At 49.6% G+C, this 16,275-nt stretch overlaps 2 protein-coding genes across 4 annotated transcripts in view; one reads left to right on the top strand and one right to left on the bottom strand.

Annotated features, from left to right (window-relative positions):
* The window catches only part of TG (thyroglobulin), a 241,822-nt gene that overhangs the window by 180,626 nt on the left and 44,921 nt on the right, over positions 1–16,275 (top strand). The gene's annotated exons all lie outside the window — the stretch shown is intronic.
* Positions 1–16,275, bottom strand: part of SLA (Src like adaptor) — an 83,712-nt gene that overhangs the window by 29,661 nt on the left and 37,776 nt on the right. For all 3 annotated transcript variants that reach the window (XM_060287387.2, XM_030875857.2, XM_030875855.2), the window contains exon 2: positions 4,133–4,372. The gene's annotated coding sequence lies outside the window, so the exon portion shown is untranslated. The remainder of the gene's footprint in view (positions 1–4,132; positions 4,373–16,275) is intronic.

Genomic DNA, 16,275 nt, shown 5'->3' on the forward strand with positions numbered 1-16,275 from the left:
CAATTGGACAGAATGGGACAACAGTGAATATGAAATAGGCTTTTCCTTTCATTTCAAATCTGGATGCTTGGGAAATGCAGGACTCCTTAGAAAGAGGAGGGCATCTGGACACGTGGGCCCAGGGATCATGAAGTTAGTGATTCCTCTATTACATCGCTTTTCCCAGCAAGACTTAGTTTTGCTTTTGGGTCATACACACGAACCACCAGCAAGGCTCATAAGCTTATGGAGCGAGATGAAAATTCATATCTTGCCTCCTAACGGCATTTGCATGTGCTGAGCCCCGCGTGAATCACTTGTCGAAACACACAGGTGCCCGGGGTGAGGACCCCCGAGCTACTCCTTTTCAGCTCACCATTCCATCCTTATCTCTTCGGCGTCACCTGAAGTAGATTATGATTCTGACACTCACTTCTGTGATTGTTTGATGAATGACTGTAAGTGCCGTGAAGACAGAAGTCTGTTTTCACTCAGAGCTGGAACACGGTAGATGTTCCATAAGGAAATAAAAGGAATAGATGGAAACTGAGGAGACACTGTGCCTGCGAGAGACACGCCACCGTCATTATGCCTCTTGTATGATTGAGGAAACCCAGGCCAGAGAGTGTACATCACTTGTCCGAGTTTATCACCAAGCTGGTAAAAGAGAAGGCAGGGTTTGAACCCAGGCGTCTGGCTCCAGAGCCTGACTCTTAAATACTCTGCTCTGAGGCATAAGGAAATGGACAGACGGTTCCATAAAGCTGAATCGACCCCTTTTTATGACAAGATCACGGCACTTGTGTGCTAGAGGGTCAGGTACATCACAGGTGTTCAGTAGATGGACCAATAGGCATATTGATAAAGTGGTATGTTGGGAAGTGGGTCCTGAACCCTGGGTGCTTAGAAGTTCTGTTCAGAGGATGTATTTTTTAGCTGACTGTCCATGTGACTTGGAAGGTCTGGAGTCTGGAAGAGTAGGGGAGATAGCACATCTGTACTTTGAGAAGGAGCGCGGCCGCCTGCCAGGGTTCACGTGAGAACTAAACTTAAAGACTTCAGTGACAACTGGTTCCCCTCTGCTCTCTGTCCTGGGCTCGGTCCCCTTCGTGGCTCACACCACTGTTCGTCATTATGTATTTGTTTCTTTAACAACCCCAGGTTATAAACTCCCTGAGAACACGATCCCATGTCTATTATATTGCTCAATGAAAAATCATTACCTAGCAGGTGCCTGGCACATAGTAAGCGCTCACTGAATTCAGTCGAGTGGATAAAATTACCATCTACAAGTACCCAGCACAGTGCAGGCAGGCGGGGCTGTGCTTTCAGGGGCAGCCTGACCCTCTCAAGGTGGCCCTCTGCCCCTGAGCACAGTTGGGAGGACGACTCCCACTTTCTTCTGAAGCTCCTTGAGTCTCCCCATCTTCCCTCCCCCCTCCCCAACCCTGAGCCCCCCGGCCATGGTCCCAGCTGCCTGGATGGTGCCAAGGAGGGAAGTGTGACTTTGCAAAGCTGTTTGACAAAAATAGTGAGCCACTTTGAGGCCACACAGTTTCTGTCTGTAGCTCAAGTTACCGTAATGAAATGAGACCCCTCCCTTCGTGGTTCTCAGATAGGAGGAAGTGGTTCGGACCCAGTGTACTTATTTCCTTTGGAACTCTTGGGGAGGAAGGAGAGGGAGGAAGTCAGTCACACAGTACAGCCTCAACGCATATTCATTAAGGGAAGGAGAGATGGATGCACGGGTGGGCAGATGGATGGATACATGTGCTTACAGGGCCCTCACGTTGGCTGACAAGAACCAAATGCTCTAGCCTCACATGCTGGAAAATTTTAATGAGAATTTTAAGCTCCAGCTTCTTTCAGAGCTGGGGGAAATAAATTCTTGCTGAATGTCAAATGAAAAATTAAAACCCAGCAGCATCTATTAATGCAGGAAGCTGATTGGGGTTTATTGAAATGAATCATTTCTAAGTCTTTAAGAAAGATCCACTCCCCTTGGAAATACATCGCCCGCACTCGAAGCTCAGCGTGGGGAAATTTTTTCTGTAATAGGAAAATGATTTCAGTGCAATACAAACCTACCCATCCCATGTCTGTTTCACTTATATGAGATGGAGGAACACTTAGAAATAAGCGTTCAGAAAAATCATGAAGGAATGTCCAGGTCATCGGCTGTGCAGTTTGACCCATCATATTTAACACAGTCTGCTACTGTTTACTGCCTAGGGGTATACAAGTAACTTGGGGTACTTTAATTGTCTGGGTTAGGAATAATATTAATAGCTGCTATTTAGTATTTAGCGTCTCCTACATACTGTATATAATTTAAACTTCTTACTAACACACACGGAAGCTGGTCTTCTTTTTACGAGGAAAAAACTAACCCTCAGAGAAGCAAAGTAACTTGCCCAGAGTCACTCAGTTCACTGGTGGCTGACCCAGAACGTTGGCCCAGGTGTAGCTGATTAAAACAATGGGTTTCCCTGGTCTTACTTCCCTGATTCTAGATCCGTTTAAGATGCAGGAGTCTAAATAGCTTTCAGTCTGTCTGTTCCATCGTTTGTTTTTTTTTAATTACTACTTTTCTTGAAGTTTATTTAATTTACTTTTTATACAGCAGGTTCTCCTTAGTTATCTATTTTATACACATCAGTGTATCCGTGTCAATCCCAACCTCCCAGTTCATCCCACCACCATCCCCGCCCCGCTTTGCCCCCTTGGTGTCCATACATTTATTCTCTACATCTGTGTCTCTAGTTCTGCCCTGCAATCGTTTTTTAATATTATTACTGTTATATTTGTCAGAGCATGTTAAGCACTCTTGAATAGCATTTTTCCAACTGGAGACTATAGATTGCACCAGATTTTGCCAGAACTTTGATTTGGCCTTACCTCCCCAGTTTTAAAAGGACCACAGCCCCAGTTTGCGGCACCTTATAGCAAACTACAGAAAGACGATTTGCAACTATGGGGTGTTATTTCTCCTAAGACAGAAGCACTGCTTTAAAGACACACTTTCGTCCTTCCCACATCTGCTCTCGCTGAGGTAAGGCTCCCGCTTCCCCACCTCAGCCGTTGGAGCCCTCAGAGGCTCTCACCAGCTGTGTGACTTGGATGAATCACCAAGATTCATAACCTCTCTGAGCCTCATTTTCTCATTTGTCAAAAGCAAATAATCATCGTAATCTTACAGGATTGTGCCGAGGAGTGCAGGAGAAGAACCTTTCATGCAACACCCCTCCCCTGCCACTCAGCTTGGCAGACTCTTTCCCTTCACTCTGCGTGCATAACCCTGATTCAGGACAGTCTGAGGCCAAAACCCAGGTCATTTCCCTGACACCAGGCTCTCTGGACATCTAAGAACCTAAAAAGATGTGGAGTGTGCCACACTCCTGAGGGGATTCTGGTTCTCCCAGATCTCTTCTACTCCTCACATCTTGTTTTCAGGTTTTATGTGCCTGGTGTGTTTGCCCTTCCTTTAATACTGCTCCTGCCCTGTACACAGCCCACCTGCTTGGATCCTTGTTGCTTATTATCATCCGCCCTCGTTGGCATCTTCCCACAGAAGATCCACACTCCCAAACTCCTAGAAGCACTATTGTGATGTCCACCTGCCTGGGCTCCACGTACCTTTAGACATCATGACTCCACACTGATAGCATTTATTGAGCACCTACTATGTGTCTGAAACTGGCTTGGGCACTTTGCATATGTCAGCTCATTTCATCTGCTCGATACCTGTGTGAGTTGGGTACCATTATTCCTGCCTCACAGAGGAGAGAATGAAGGCCTGGAGAGGTTTAAATGTCTCGCCCAAGGTCACGCTGCTAAAAAGTCTAATAGCGAGCAGGAGAGCCCTCGGTAAGAAGCCTGCTATGTGCTAGGATGTTCTGCGGCTGGAAAAAACCTTCTCTGGCAGGAGCGTGCCCGTCCCAGCTCTCCCAGCCCTTCCTGCCGTGCGGTTCCCCATCACTGAGCAGCCACGACGTGCCAGCCGCCGTGTTAGGTGCTGAGCCTCGCTTGGGACCAGGCTCTGCCTGTCGTCCCAGAGCACATCTGTCTCCAGAAAGTCCACCTGCTACCAGCTGTGTGTCTCTGGGGTCCTGAAGCCTCCCCCGCCCCAGCCCCCCCATGCCCCCCCAGATACCTTCAGCAGCTGGGCATGGTCTCCCCTGGGAGTAGCTGAAGCAGGGCCGCCAGGAGCACCATCACCGCCTCTCCATCAGCTGCTGCTTCTGCGGCAGGGTGAGCCTTGTGCGGTGCTGAGGAACCCATGCTGTCAAGAAGCGCAGTTGCTAAACCAGTTACAACTTCCTCTGCTAGAAACAAGAGAGGCTTGCAGAAGGCAGGTTCCTGTTTTCAGCAACGGCACCGAGCAGACTTCTCTCTGTAAGGACAGGGCAGATAGCAGCATTGTTCATTTTTTTTTGACAAAGCACTTGGGAATATGGGCAGCTTGGTTCTAAATGTCTGGGCCACGCTTGGCTTTCAGACACTGGAACTTTTTGTCTCTAATTAAAAGGCAGAGGAGGCCAAGAGGCTGCTCTCACAGTCCCCAAAGCTCCCTGGGTCCAGGGAGGCTGTAGTTCAGAGCTGCAGCTTCTCTTTTCTCAGTTTATTGATGTCACTGCCCAGTGGACCCTGGAGCAGAGCTTCTGGCCCTGGCTCCGCTGTAGATGAGTTTTTAATTGGCAGAGGCTTGAAATAGTGGGCATCAAAGACCCTTTACAGAAAGGAGCAACCCACCAGCCTTCCCAGGGAGGCGCACCACCCCTCGGCTGTGCTACAACCAGAAGAAACTAGAAGGGTTATGAAAAATAATCAGCTTCTCCAGGTTTCTGCTTCAAGTTGACTAAGAAAACGGGGTAACTGAATGTATGATGCTGGATCCTGGATCAAGGGAGAAGGACTAGAAAAACATTGGGATGGAGGTGGGGGATATTCAAATATATACGGCATGTTAGGTCACTTGCGTCGATGGTAATTGTCCTGGGCGTGAGAATGACATTATAGTTATGTGAAGAAAGTGTTAACTTCTGAGTATTTAGAGATCAAGAGGCATGGTGTCTTTAACTTTCAAATGGTTCATTAAAAAAAAAAAGGGGGGCTTCCCTGGTGGTGCAGTGGTTGAGAGTCCGCCTGCCAAAGCAGGGGACATGGGTTTGTGCCCCAGTCTGGGAAGATCCCACATGCCGCGGAGCGGCTGGGCCCGTGAGCCATGGCTGCTGAGCCTGCGCGTCCGGAGCCTGTGCTCTGCAATGGGAGAGGCCACAGCAGTGAGAGGCCTGCGTACCGCAAAAAAAAAAAAAAAAGAAAAAAAAAAAAGAAAACACACACGCATACAAAGAGAAAGAGAATGAGAAATGTATTTGAGAAATGAGAAAGCAAATGTGGCAAAATGTTATACTTTGTCAATCTAGGTGAAAGGCATAGGTGCACTGTACTATTTCAACTTTTTTGATGGGTCTACTAATTTTTAAATGATAGTGTACAGCTCCCTGTTCATAACATGTGAGTCTCAAGCAGGAAAGCCCAGGCACATGGGGCGCAAGGGCTTGTTGGTGGCAGAGATGGAAGCTGCCGGGATGCCGACTCCAGGCGGCCCGCCCGGAGTCACCTGCGTGAGCTGGGAACACCAGATGAGTTCCCTCTGAGAGCCCTGGCCCAACCCGTGCTTCACAGAGAAGACAGAGCATCCAGGGACTTGCCCAGAATCACACAGCTGGTCCCCAAGCAGAGCCAAGGCCAGTGTCACGGCCCCAACCCAGCAAGGCCAATACGGCCGGCGGGAACAGTCATTTAGAAACCTCTCTCGGTGTTGTTCTCGAAGATGAATTAAAAACACCAGGGCTGCTTCTAGATTTAGCAAGAACTCTGCACTAGAGAGAGGATTCCTTAGACAACTCGTAAAAGCCCCTGCTCTGCACAGGGCACCCTGGGAAGGTGCAGAGGAGATGGTGCAAAGACTGAATGGATGATTCGCCTCGATGGGGAAGAGCGGGTGCGCAGGGAGAGGCAGAAGTGGAGTTTTTTTCCCCCAGAATTCACACAGAGGAGGAAAAAAGGTTTAGATTGATAGTCAAAAGTCATGCGCTTTCGGCAACTTTTCAAAAAATATTTACTGAGAATCTATTGTGAGTTAGACTCTGAATCCATTCCCTCATTCAATCATTTATTCAATGAAGTTTTCCAGGCACTGGAGTTCAGCCGTGCATGAAAGCCCCGCCCTCACTGAGCTGATTACCTCCTCCAAGGAGCCAGGGGATAAGGACTGGACTATAGTGACTGTCAATTCCGGTGACTCTACAAGGAAATGACATGGCCAGCGTGATAGAGGGGACCGGGGTGGGGGGTGGGCCCTCTGTGCCATTGGCTGAGACCCGCGGGGGTGGAAAAGGAGCCGGCCTTGGCACAAGCTAGGGGGTTAGAGGCCCATGCAGACTCTGGAGGGTAGGGGAAAGGCACAGTGGGCCTTAAGGAAGCTTCGAGTCTGGTGGTGGAGGCCGACAGCAGGCAGGCAGGGACCAGAGAGCGGTCTCCATTGAAGGCAGCAGTCCACACCCAGGAGAAGCTGCTGCGAAGGAGAAGCCCAGAATTTGGAGCCGCGGGAGCCCGGGTGGCGGGAACCACTGTGCCCATGTCCAGGGGGTGACTGGGTAGCCTGGGACTGTTGCTGACTTGCCCTGGCCCTGGTGTTTCACTACCTCCCTGGCACCCCCGTGGTGACCGCGCCGAAACAGAACGTGTGTGAGAAGATGTTCTTGAAGCTGTCAACCGCGCTGCCAAGAATGCTGGGCTGCAGGCCGAGCAGGGGGTCCGGAGGTCGGAGCCCACCCTTAGCAGGGGCTGCCCCCGCCAAGGTCCTTGAGGATAAGTCTGGGGTCGACCCTGGCTGGGTGACCATGTCGTGTCCGGCGGCCACACTTTAGAGCACATGGAGACACCCAGGTCCATAGGTGTAAAAGCATCCGATTTCTGGAGGGCTTTGCGAGTTAATTCGCTGTTAGGACCCAGGCTAGTGGCCACAGGCAGGTTAGCAAGATGCCCCCGTGAGTTGAGATTTGCTCGATTAATTTCCTCGTACTTATATGCAGTCGTCACCTTATTGAAATGACATGTTCCACTTTGTAAACAGCCAGATTTACACACTTAATATTGTCGGGAGTCGGGTGTAACCTCCCCACCTGGGGGTCCTCAGGTCTCCTAACCCAAGCAGGACCAAGCCCACTTCCGCAGCGTCAGGTCTCAGAGGGGCTCCAGGCTCCAGGAGGTAAAGGTGACTCAGCGTCACACGGCAGGGGATACAATGCTTAAGCCCCACAGTTTACAGCTTGGTCCAGTGTTAGCAGCTTACCAGTTCTACTCGAAAGCACTTTTCCTTCTTTCTACATAAATGTTGGAAAGGATAGAGGGTGAAAAAGGTGACCTCAGTACTAGTAAACCCCCTGTCAACGGGGAGAGTCAAGTGTCAGCTCGTCCACTCAGTAGGGAAGTTCAATAAGCAGGTACCGAACATGAGACTTGTACTTGGTGCCGTAAAACTGTCGATGGGCTTCTCCTTTTCAAAGGGGTTAAACCATACGAGCTTCAAGATCCCATGCAAGCTACTGGGTTCTCTGAGAGCCAAGTTCATGCACCTCCTATGGCTGGATAAGTACTTATTCACTCATTCAGTCATTTATTCAACAACCATTTGTTGAACACCTGCTATGTGCTAGGTGCTGCCTTTGGTGCTGAGTTAGAGAAATGAACAGGTAATGGCATAGAAGGTGGCTGAGAGAGTGGGGACAGCAAGGAAAAGGCTCATCTTGGAAGAGAATTTTGAAAAGATCCCAGAGTGCCACCAGCATGAAGATCAAGGGGAGGAGTCGTCAGGCAAAGCCAAGGGCATGTGCAAAGGTTTGGGGTTACAAGTTCTCGCAGCGTTCAAGGAGCAGAAAGCAGGGAAAGGGATCTCATATTGGGGGGGGGCGGTGCCAGGAAAGGAACTCGGCTCTTGCTGTGGCCCCCCTTTCTTCTTTCCAGTGACTCTCTATGTCTAGACTTCACCCGAAGAAACCGAGGCTCCTCAGGTTTAACTTACTTGCTCTGGGTCCCCCATCTGATGAGGTCTAGCCCCGGGAGGTGAGCTTGCTGTCACTGTTTTTGCTGCCTCCCACCTGGTCCTCTCATGTCCCAGCACTTCTGTCGTTCCGTCCCAGCCCTGTATGCCTGAATGAGACTTAGCGCCTGTCTCCATCCTCCTCAAGTGCCTACTGAAGACTTCTGCATCCTACAGGACCAACTCCATCTGTTTTCAACGTTCATCATAGTTTGTCCTCCCATGAGTCCCCACTCAAGGCCTCCATGCCCCGTTCCTTGCAGTGACCTCCTGCGCCCCTCTGCGCTGCAGCCAGGGCTCCTACCCCTTCACCATGCACTTTGCTGCTGCCCTGCCCTTCCTTTCCCTGGGTGAGAGGTCCTCCCTCCTGCCAGGCCCAGCCCAGAGCTCACCTTGTCCTTACGAGTTCCCAGACCTCCCCCAACCAAAAGGGATTGCTCCCTCCTCGCAACACCCCTTGGAGTTTTACCTGCCCCTGCAGAAATAGGGCACATGCATATTGGAGTCAAGAGAAGAGAGTGGTTCAAGGTATTTCGGAGCTGCGTGACCTTGCCAAGGTTTCTGAATCTCTCTGTGAGCCAAAATGGTGTTACTATAATCCTCCTTCTTTCCTAGATTGTGAGAGTCCATAGGAGGATGTGTGTAAATTACCTAGCATAGGGCAAGTCACGAGGTGGGGCACAGAATATGCACGCCCCCCCCTTTCCTTTCAAAGTGGAGTATAAGCTGGGGAGGGCAGGGACAGGTCTAACACATGACCGTGAGCCCAGCACGCCGCCTGCCCCCACACATGACCCACACCCGTCCATCAAGTGTACAGATACATGAAGGTGGTGGACCTGCTTTCAGAACGAAAGCATGTACACTGTGAACACTGGCTCTTCACCTTTGGGGAGCACAGTGAGCTAACCTTGAAAATCACCTGGGAGACGTCAGACCCTATTGTTTCTCTAGAAGTGGGAGTTGTTCATGTTTCTGGAACCATCTCCAAAGCAGGGTAAGTGGTCCATCTGGATGAGCTGAATTCTCCAGCTAGAGTGGGACCTGAACGTACATCATCAGAATCTTTGCGCTTATCTGGGAGACCTCTTGGAGCTGACAGTGTTCTTGGGAAAAAGAGAAGCAGAGGCTCCGTTTGCACTGGGGTTTTCTGCTGTGAGGAGTTGCATAAATGCTGCTGATTCACCAGAGCTGTTCTCTTCTATTCTTGCTCAACCCGACCCCATTGTGTCCCCCTCAGGGACAATGCATTCCCAGAGCCGGGGAGGCTCTCTGAGCAGGGAGCCGGTTTCAGCCTTCGCAACGTTGCAACTTTGCTTTCCTTATTAACTTCCTCTAGACGCACTAAGATGCAAACTCTTTTGTTTTCCAGACCTAACAGGTGTTTATTTATTTAAACGAATATTGTATTACGTAAATATTAGCCTCACGCCAGTCATGAGGCTAAGCTCTGGGGGCACAAGGATGACTGGGACACATGCCCTGTCAGCCAGGAGGTCAGGGACGGACCACAATGACAGGGCAGCACTGTGGGAAGCCAAAGGAAATGGGTCCGAATGTTGCAGTGGGCCCGAGGCTCAATGGACGGGTGGTGTTCAGCTCACGCGTGAACACGAGCAGAGTCCACTGAGGCTACACACTTGCTGGTGCGGGCCAGGACGTTCCGTTTGTGCCTTCTCGTTTTTTCTCGTTACGGGATGACGAGTTGCATCTGGTCTGGAGGTGGAAGTGTCTCCAGTGAGGAGGGGCATCTGCCACTCGCCGGCCATGCTGCCCCCTGTGATCTCCTCTTCCCTCTCAAATGCACCTGGGACAGGCTGATGAGGTGACCCTCCTCAGATCAGTTGAGTCTCAGCCCAGACCCGCCCCAGCCTTCCACCCACCCTCCCCGCATCGTGCTTGGCGTCTGTGTGTATTCCTCCCCGGTCCTCACGGCTCCAACCTGCCGTCTCAGTGACCTTCCCCTTTCTCCTACTGCCTGGCAGGCTCTGCTGGCTTTGCGTCTGAATTTACTTCTATTGTTCCCCTCATTTTAGGATCTGCCAGAATCAGGGATGAGTCTCCAGTCCAGGCCAGCCAGGGCTTGATCCTTTCCTCTTAGGGACTCAGAGCCTGGCGGAAGGGCTCATGTTCCCTTTACCCCCTGCAAAAGGTGGGCTCAAGCCCTGTGCCCCCAGCTCATGTCCTCTGTCCTAAGGTGATGTTCTTCAGCTGTCCCAGTGGCCTATTCCCCAGGCTGGCTCCTGCCCCGTGACATTGGTGGGGAGGAGGGATGGAAGATGTGGTACCATCTGTCTGCAGGATCTTAGTTCCCCAACCAGGGATCCAACCCATGTCCCCTGCAGTGGAAGCGCGGAGCCCTAACCACTGGACCGCCAGGGAAGTCCCTAAAAAAATGTTTTAAAAGGTTAAGGCTACTTAAGTGATATTTATAAGTAACTATTTTAGAATTTTCTTCCTGTGCTCCAGTGGATTGTTTCGTGCACCCTATTTAGGAGACCAAGACTCTAGTAGAAGCATAAAGGAGGAGACAAGGCATCATTTCTAAACGAAGAGCGTTCTCAACAAGGAATTGGGAAACATTGTGGGTTATCTTCCCTTGAGGCAAATATATAGTCAGTCTTAGGGGAAGGGCACAGAGATCCTTGTGAATTCCACTTAGAACAAAGACAAGAGGCAGTCTCCCCAAGAGAAAGAAGAGGGGGTGCATAGTGGCATCCGGTGGTATCAGGCCCCATGAAGGGAATTTCTTCAAGGGTATCCCTAACATCTCCCTTTCCCATCTCCATGTTGGTCTGACTTCCAGAACCGTTAAGTTCCATGAAGACAAGGAGCCTACCTGTTTTGCCAGTGCTTGATACCTAGCACTAGTACCTTGCATGGACCAAGTGGCCGTCAAGCATTTACTAGGAAGCAGGAAAGGCAGGGAGGGAGAATTGCAGGGTGGGAGAGAGGGAGTAATAAAACAAAAAAACTCCCGTCCCTGTAGATGACAAACTTTCTGAGGGTTTTAATCATCTTCAGATTCCCTGCAGCATCTGGCATATAAGAGGGGCTCAAAAATGCCTCTGGAATTATCCTGATAAAGGACTAGCTTCTCGCAGCAGAGCAGGCTGTGTCCCTGGGCTGGTAGAAACAGCTGGACAGACATTTAGAGATCAGGCCTCTGTGATTAGCTTCCCAGCATGACCAGAGTCAGACCTCTTAACTGCTTTGCCCCTGTATTTTCATCTCATAAACAATAATAGCAATTAAACTCACCCAAACACCTCAAAATGTGCTTTAATGGCACGAAAGGAGGTTACGATCTATCACAGGATGGTTGTGGCTTTTATTAAAGTCCCCTTTCTAACTTCTAACTTGCTTATTCTATGATGCCTTAACACTTCTGTGAGATAGGCTTTTCACGCGTGATGAGATTCTGTGGTTCTCCTCTAAAGAACAAGCTCAAAGCTGGCCTTGATGTAATTTAGAACGGTGTCATCCATTTATAAGCCACTGGATGGGTGTGAAATTGTCAGCCAGCCTTTACGGAGCCTCAACTGAGCCACAGCTAATTATACCCAGCATCATCGGGCCGCCAAGGAGGGATAGGAAAGGACAGACAAGCTCAGCCGCTTAAAATATCCTCAGCCAAAACAGAATTTCAACCCCAAAGGCTTCTTTAGACTGGAGAAAATTTCACTATTTTTTTAAATTTTAGTTTGAGTAGCAATAATGTTATAAATAATAATAACTGATCTCTGACAGTGCTCTACAGGTTATAAAGTATTTTTCAAACCTGTTATTTCATTTAATTTTTGCAAGAACTCTTGGAAATATCAATTCTGAGTTTAATGACAGCTACTGTTTATTAGAAACCTAACACATGTAAGCACATTACCTTTTATGTCACCAGCTCTTCTCAACAAGCAAGTGAGGTAAATATCCTTCTTACCCCCATCTTACATTTGAGGAAACTGAGACACGGGGGGTGTAACTAGCTTTCCTGAGGACACACAGCTGGTAGGCGGGGGATGTTGGACTTGAACCTGGGCTAATAATTGACATACGGCCCATGCTCTCGATGCCGTACCTTGAGACACTATTATATACCCATTTTACAGGTGGGGAAACTGAGACCCAGGGAGTAAAGCCACTTACCGAGTTGTCAGCTCAGGACTCAGGAAGATTTCTCTAATCCCAAAGCCCATTCTTTTTTCTACACTGTATAACAATTTATACTTCTTTTCCCTGACAAATTTGAAGGAGATGGAGTTGCAAATGATGTGACATGGACTCCGGGAGCTCAGCTGGGGCAAGGATTCAGGAGGGTACATATTTATTTCATAGCAATGCATCAGCACCTTAGCCAGAGTCCCCTGGGATTATCCACACGGGAAAGTTTGGGGAGCGGGTCTGCTGGAATGATGGGCCCCGGGGCTACCCTCGTTTACAGGGCGGGCGCTGGGCTCAGACTTCACACCCAGCTAGAGCTAATACAAGATAAGAAAGTGGGCAGTGGAAAATGCCAGGCCCAACTGAACACACAAGGCCAAGTGCGGGAGGGTTGGGGTGTGAGCCTCAGGCCCGAAGGCACAGCCGCCAGGACAGGCCCGGGTCGCGGGTTTCACTTCAGCTGTTTGTGCAGACAGTTCGCCCTCTGCAACCTCAAAGAGCAAGTCCACGGTGGCCTCTGTGGCCCGGACGTTACAGGAACCCTGGACAGTCCACTTCCGGTGCGACCCTTCCTTCCAGGCCTCCTCCCCACCCTCTGTGGCCAGCACAGGGACTCCCATCCTGGAACCTGAGCCCAGCACCCTATAACTGAGCTCCCTGGGGCAGCCCCCTCCCCACGCTTTTGCTCGTGGAACCCAGGAAGGCCCTCTTGGGCCAGTGCCCTTCCTCCCAGCACAGGCTCTTGCCGAGGTGCCCCTCCTCAGCTGACCTCTCCAGGGATGTCACACCCACACCGGCCACACCCCACCTCTCTGCTCTGCTCGCTCCACCCAGAGTCACCACCAGTCATGTCCATGCAGCCCAGGTCACCCCTCCTGCTGCTACTGTCCCCTGAGGGGACACCCTATCCCCCAGCCAGTTCCCCTCCTGCACACACAAGACCATCCACACCTGCCAGAGTCTCAGAACTTCCACACACACTGTGCTTCTCCAGGGCAGGCACAGGGAGCCCTTTCTACGGGTCAGGAGCTGATCGGGGCCATTTACTCCAGGGAGGAAGGGAGAAGGAAGAAAGCAAAGGAGGGGGAGATGGAGAGAGGGAGGCAGTCGGGGGTGACGGGGAGGAAACTAGTAATCAGACGTGGCTTTTGCACTCCTGGATGTCTGGGCTGGGCTCTGCTGTCTTCTAGCTGCTCACGTTTGGTGGGGAAGTTCACACACCACAGCTGAGTGTGGAGTCAAACTTACAGGGAAAACAGGCAGCTCAGTCTCTCCCGTGGGGCAGAGTGGCCAGGCTTCGGTTCTAGGCCAGCTTCCTCTGGGCTGGGAATCCAGGCTGTGCCTCTCGCCCCTCCATCTTTCCACCTTGAAATTAGATGTGCAAGTGCAGCCCTGGGCAAGGGCTGGCTACCCCCAGAGCTGCTGTCAGTACCATTTATTCATGTAACCTGATGTCACCAACCCACACAACAAAACTAAGAGGGATGAGTAAAATCCCGACTTTACAAAATGGATTTGGTGAAGTTCACTGATTTGGTGAAGTTCACTGATGCATCACCGTGAACACGGCAAGGCCACTAAGGGACAGAGCAGAGGCTCAAACGCAAGTCTCTCTGATTTCTAAGCCCGTGTTCTTACCACTTCTCTACACTGGTTTTGCTTTTCAAAATTTTTAAGAGCACGACAGTGTAGAATTAGTCAGCAAAGGGCTACCATTCCTACTGGGGGGACCCACAGAACTAAGAGGAAGAGAAGGAACGGAAGCCAGTGAAGCGTTTGCTCTGCCCCAGGCCCCGTGCTGAGCTCCTCACACTGTGCTTCCCACACCTCTTGCAATAAGGCTGTGAGGTATGTGCTGTATCGTTGAGGGGACTGAGGCTTAAAGGGGTGACTGATTTGTTCAAAGCCAAAGGATAAGAATGTGGGAAAGCCTAGGCTGACATCCTCCGAGGCCAAGACTTGCCCTCTCTTCCACACAGTCCCAGCTGCCCTAGGCACTATTCTGGGCCAGCTGGTCCCTGAAACAAAGCCACAGGAACACATGACTAGGAAGAAACATCTAGGCACTTTTACAAGTTATAATTTTGATATTATTTTTAAAAAGCGACACCTGCCCACCGTGTATGTATGAATTGCTTGTTGAGAACAGGGAGAAACGCTCAGGAGCCTGCCTTTTCAATTCCCTTTGAAATAAGGGGGCAGCCATTGCCTTGGCCATCACTCAGGGTGTCACTTTTAAAGGGTGATACCTTTGCCTGGGAAAGCAGTACTTTTCAAGTGCCAAGAGTTTAAATGGTTTCTTACAGCCAGAAGGTGACTGAGGCCGTTGGATGTAATGTTTGTGACAGATGGAGAAAGGCATTTTGTCAAGTCTCCAAGAGCCTGGAGGAGAAACATGACAGGAGAGCAAGCTCTGTTCTAAAGGGGCCAAGCCAAGGCTGAGCAAGTGCCCAGGAGGCTCCCCGACCCGGGAGGGCTCCCCACAGCGGATACCTGGGCAAGGCCTCCACACAGCGCATCCAGGTACAGGGGACGATCTGTAGCCAGGTCCCGTGGAGAGTACCATTTGCCAAAGGTGTCAGGAGAAGGGAGGCTGAGAGCAGATAGTTGCCTGGTCCCTATTCCCTTTGGCATAGGGAGGCCGGACGGTGCAGCTGCTTTGGAGACAAACAGACTGAATCCAACTCGGAAGCAGTGGGTGATTTGGGGCAAGTCATTTATCCTGTCTGAGGCTTTGTGCCTCTTTCACAAAAGGGACACAGCCTTCTCTCCCCAGTTCCGAGGTTTAGAAGATGATGTAAAGGGCGTGCAACGCAGCAGCCACCCACTACCTGCTGGCATCTCCTCCTCTTTCTTCCATGTGTAGACACGGTTGGTTGGTGGGTTAAGTTTGCAAATAATAATGCCTTTTTGTAAGGCATTTTGGCAGCACGTTATAAAAAATGTTTTAAAAATATGTATAGTTAGAATGCTAGGCAGGGCTCCTGAACCTTGGGTTAAGCAAAAACAGCAAAGAAAAAAATAAATGCATTGGGTCTCACCAAAACTAAAAACTTTTGTGTTGCAAAAAATACCATCAAGAAAATGAAAAGACAACCCACAGAATGGGAGAAAATGCTTACAAATCATATATCTGATAAGGGACTTGTATCCAGAATATACAACGAACACTAATAGTAACAAAAAGACAAATTATCCCAATTTAAAAATGGGCAAAGGATCTGAATAGATGTTTCCCCAAAGAAGATACACAAATGGCCCATAAGCACATGAAAAGATACTCAACATCATAGACATTAGGGAAATGCAAATTAAAACCATGATGAGATACCACTTCATACCCACTAAAATTCCCATAATAATAATAAAAAAGACAAAGCGTTGGTGATGGTGTGGAGAGATCGGAACATTCGTACATTGCTTGTGGGAATATAAAGTGGTGCAGCTGCTTCAGAAAACATGTTGGCACCTTCTCAAAGGGTTAAATATCGAGTTACTATATGACCCAGCATACACACATACATACTCCTAGGAATACAACCAAGAGAAATGAAGACATATAACCACAGACGCAAAATTAAACACGGATGTTCACAGCAGCATTGCTTATAATCACCAAAAAGTAGAAACAACCGAATGTCCATCCGCTGATAAATAGGTACACAAAATAATCGTATATCTAGGCAGTGGAGAATTACTCAGCAACCAAAAGGAATGAAGTACTGACGCTTCCATGCTATAACATGGATGAAGTGAAAGCAGCCAGACACAGAAGGCCACGGTATTGTGTGATTCCATTTATATGACATGTTCAGAATGAGAAAGTACGTTAGTGGTTTCCAGGGGCTGGGAGTGGGGGTGGGGGATGGGGACTGACTCCTAGTGGGTACAGGATTTCTTTGTGGGATGATGAAAATATTCTAAAATTAGATTATGGTGATGGTTGCACGACTCTGTGAATATAACTAAAAACCATTGAATTGTATGCATTAAGTGAGTGAACTGTCTGGTATGTGAGTTATAGCTCGTTA

Source organism: Globicephala melas, chromosome 17 (assembly GCF_963455315.2).
Source record: "Globicephala melas chromosome 17, mGloMel1.2, whole genome shotgun sequence".
Classification (NCBI taxonomy): Eukaryota; Metazoa; Chordata; class Mammalia; order Artiodactyla; family Delphinidae; genus Globicephala; species Globicephala melas.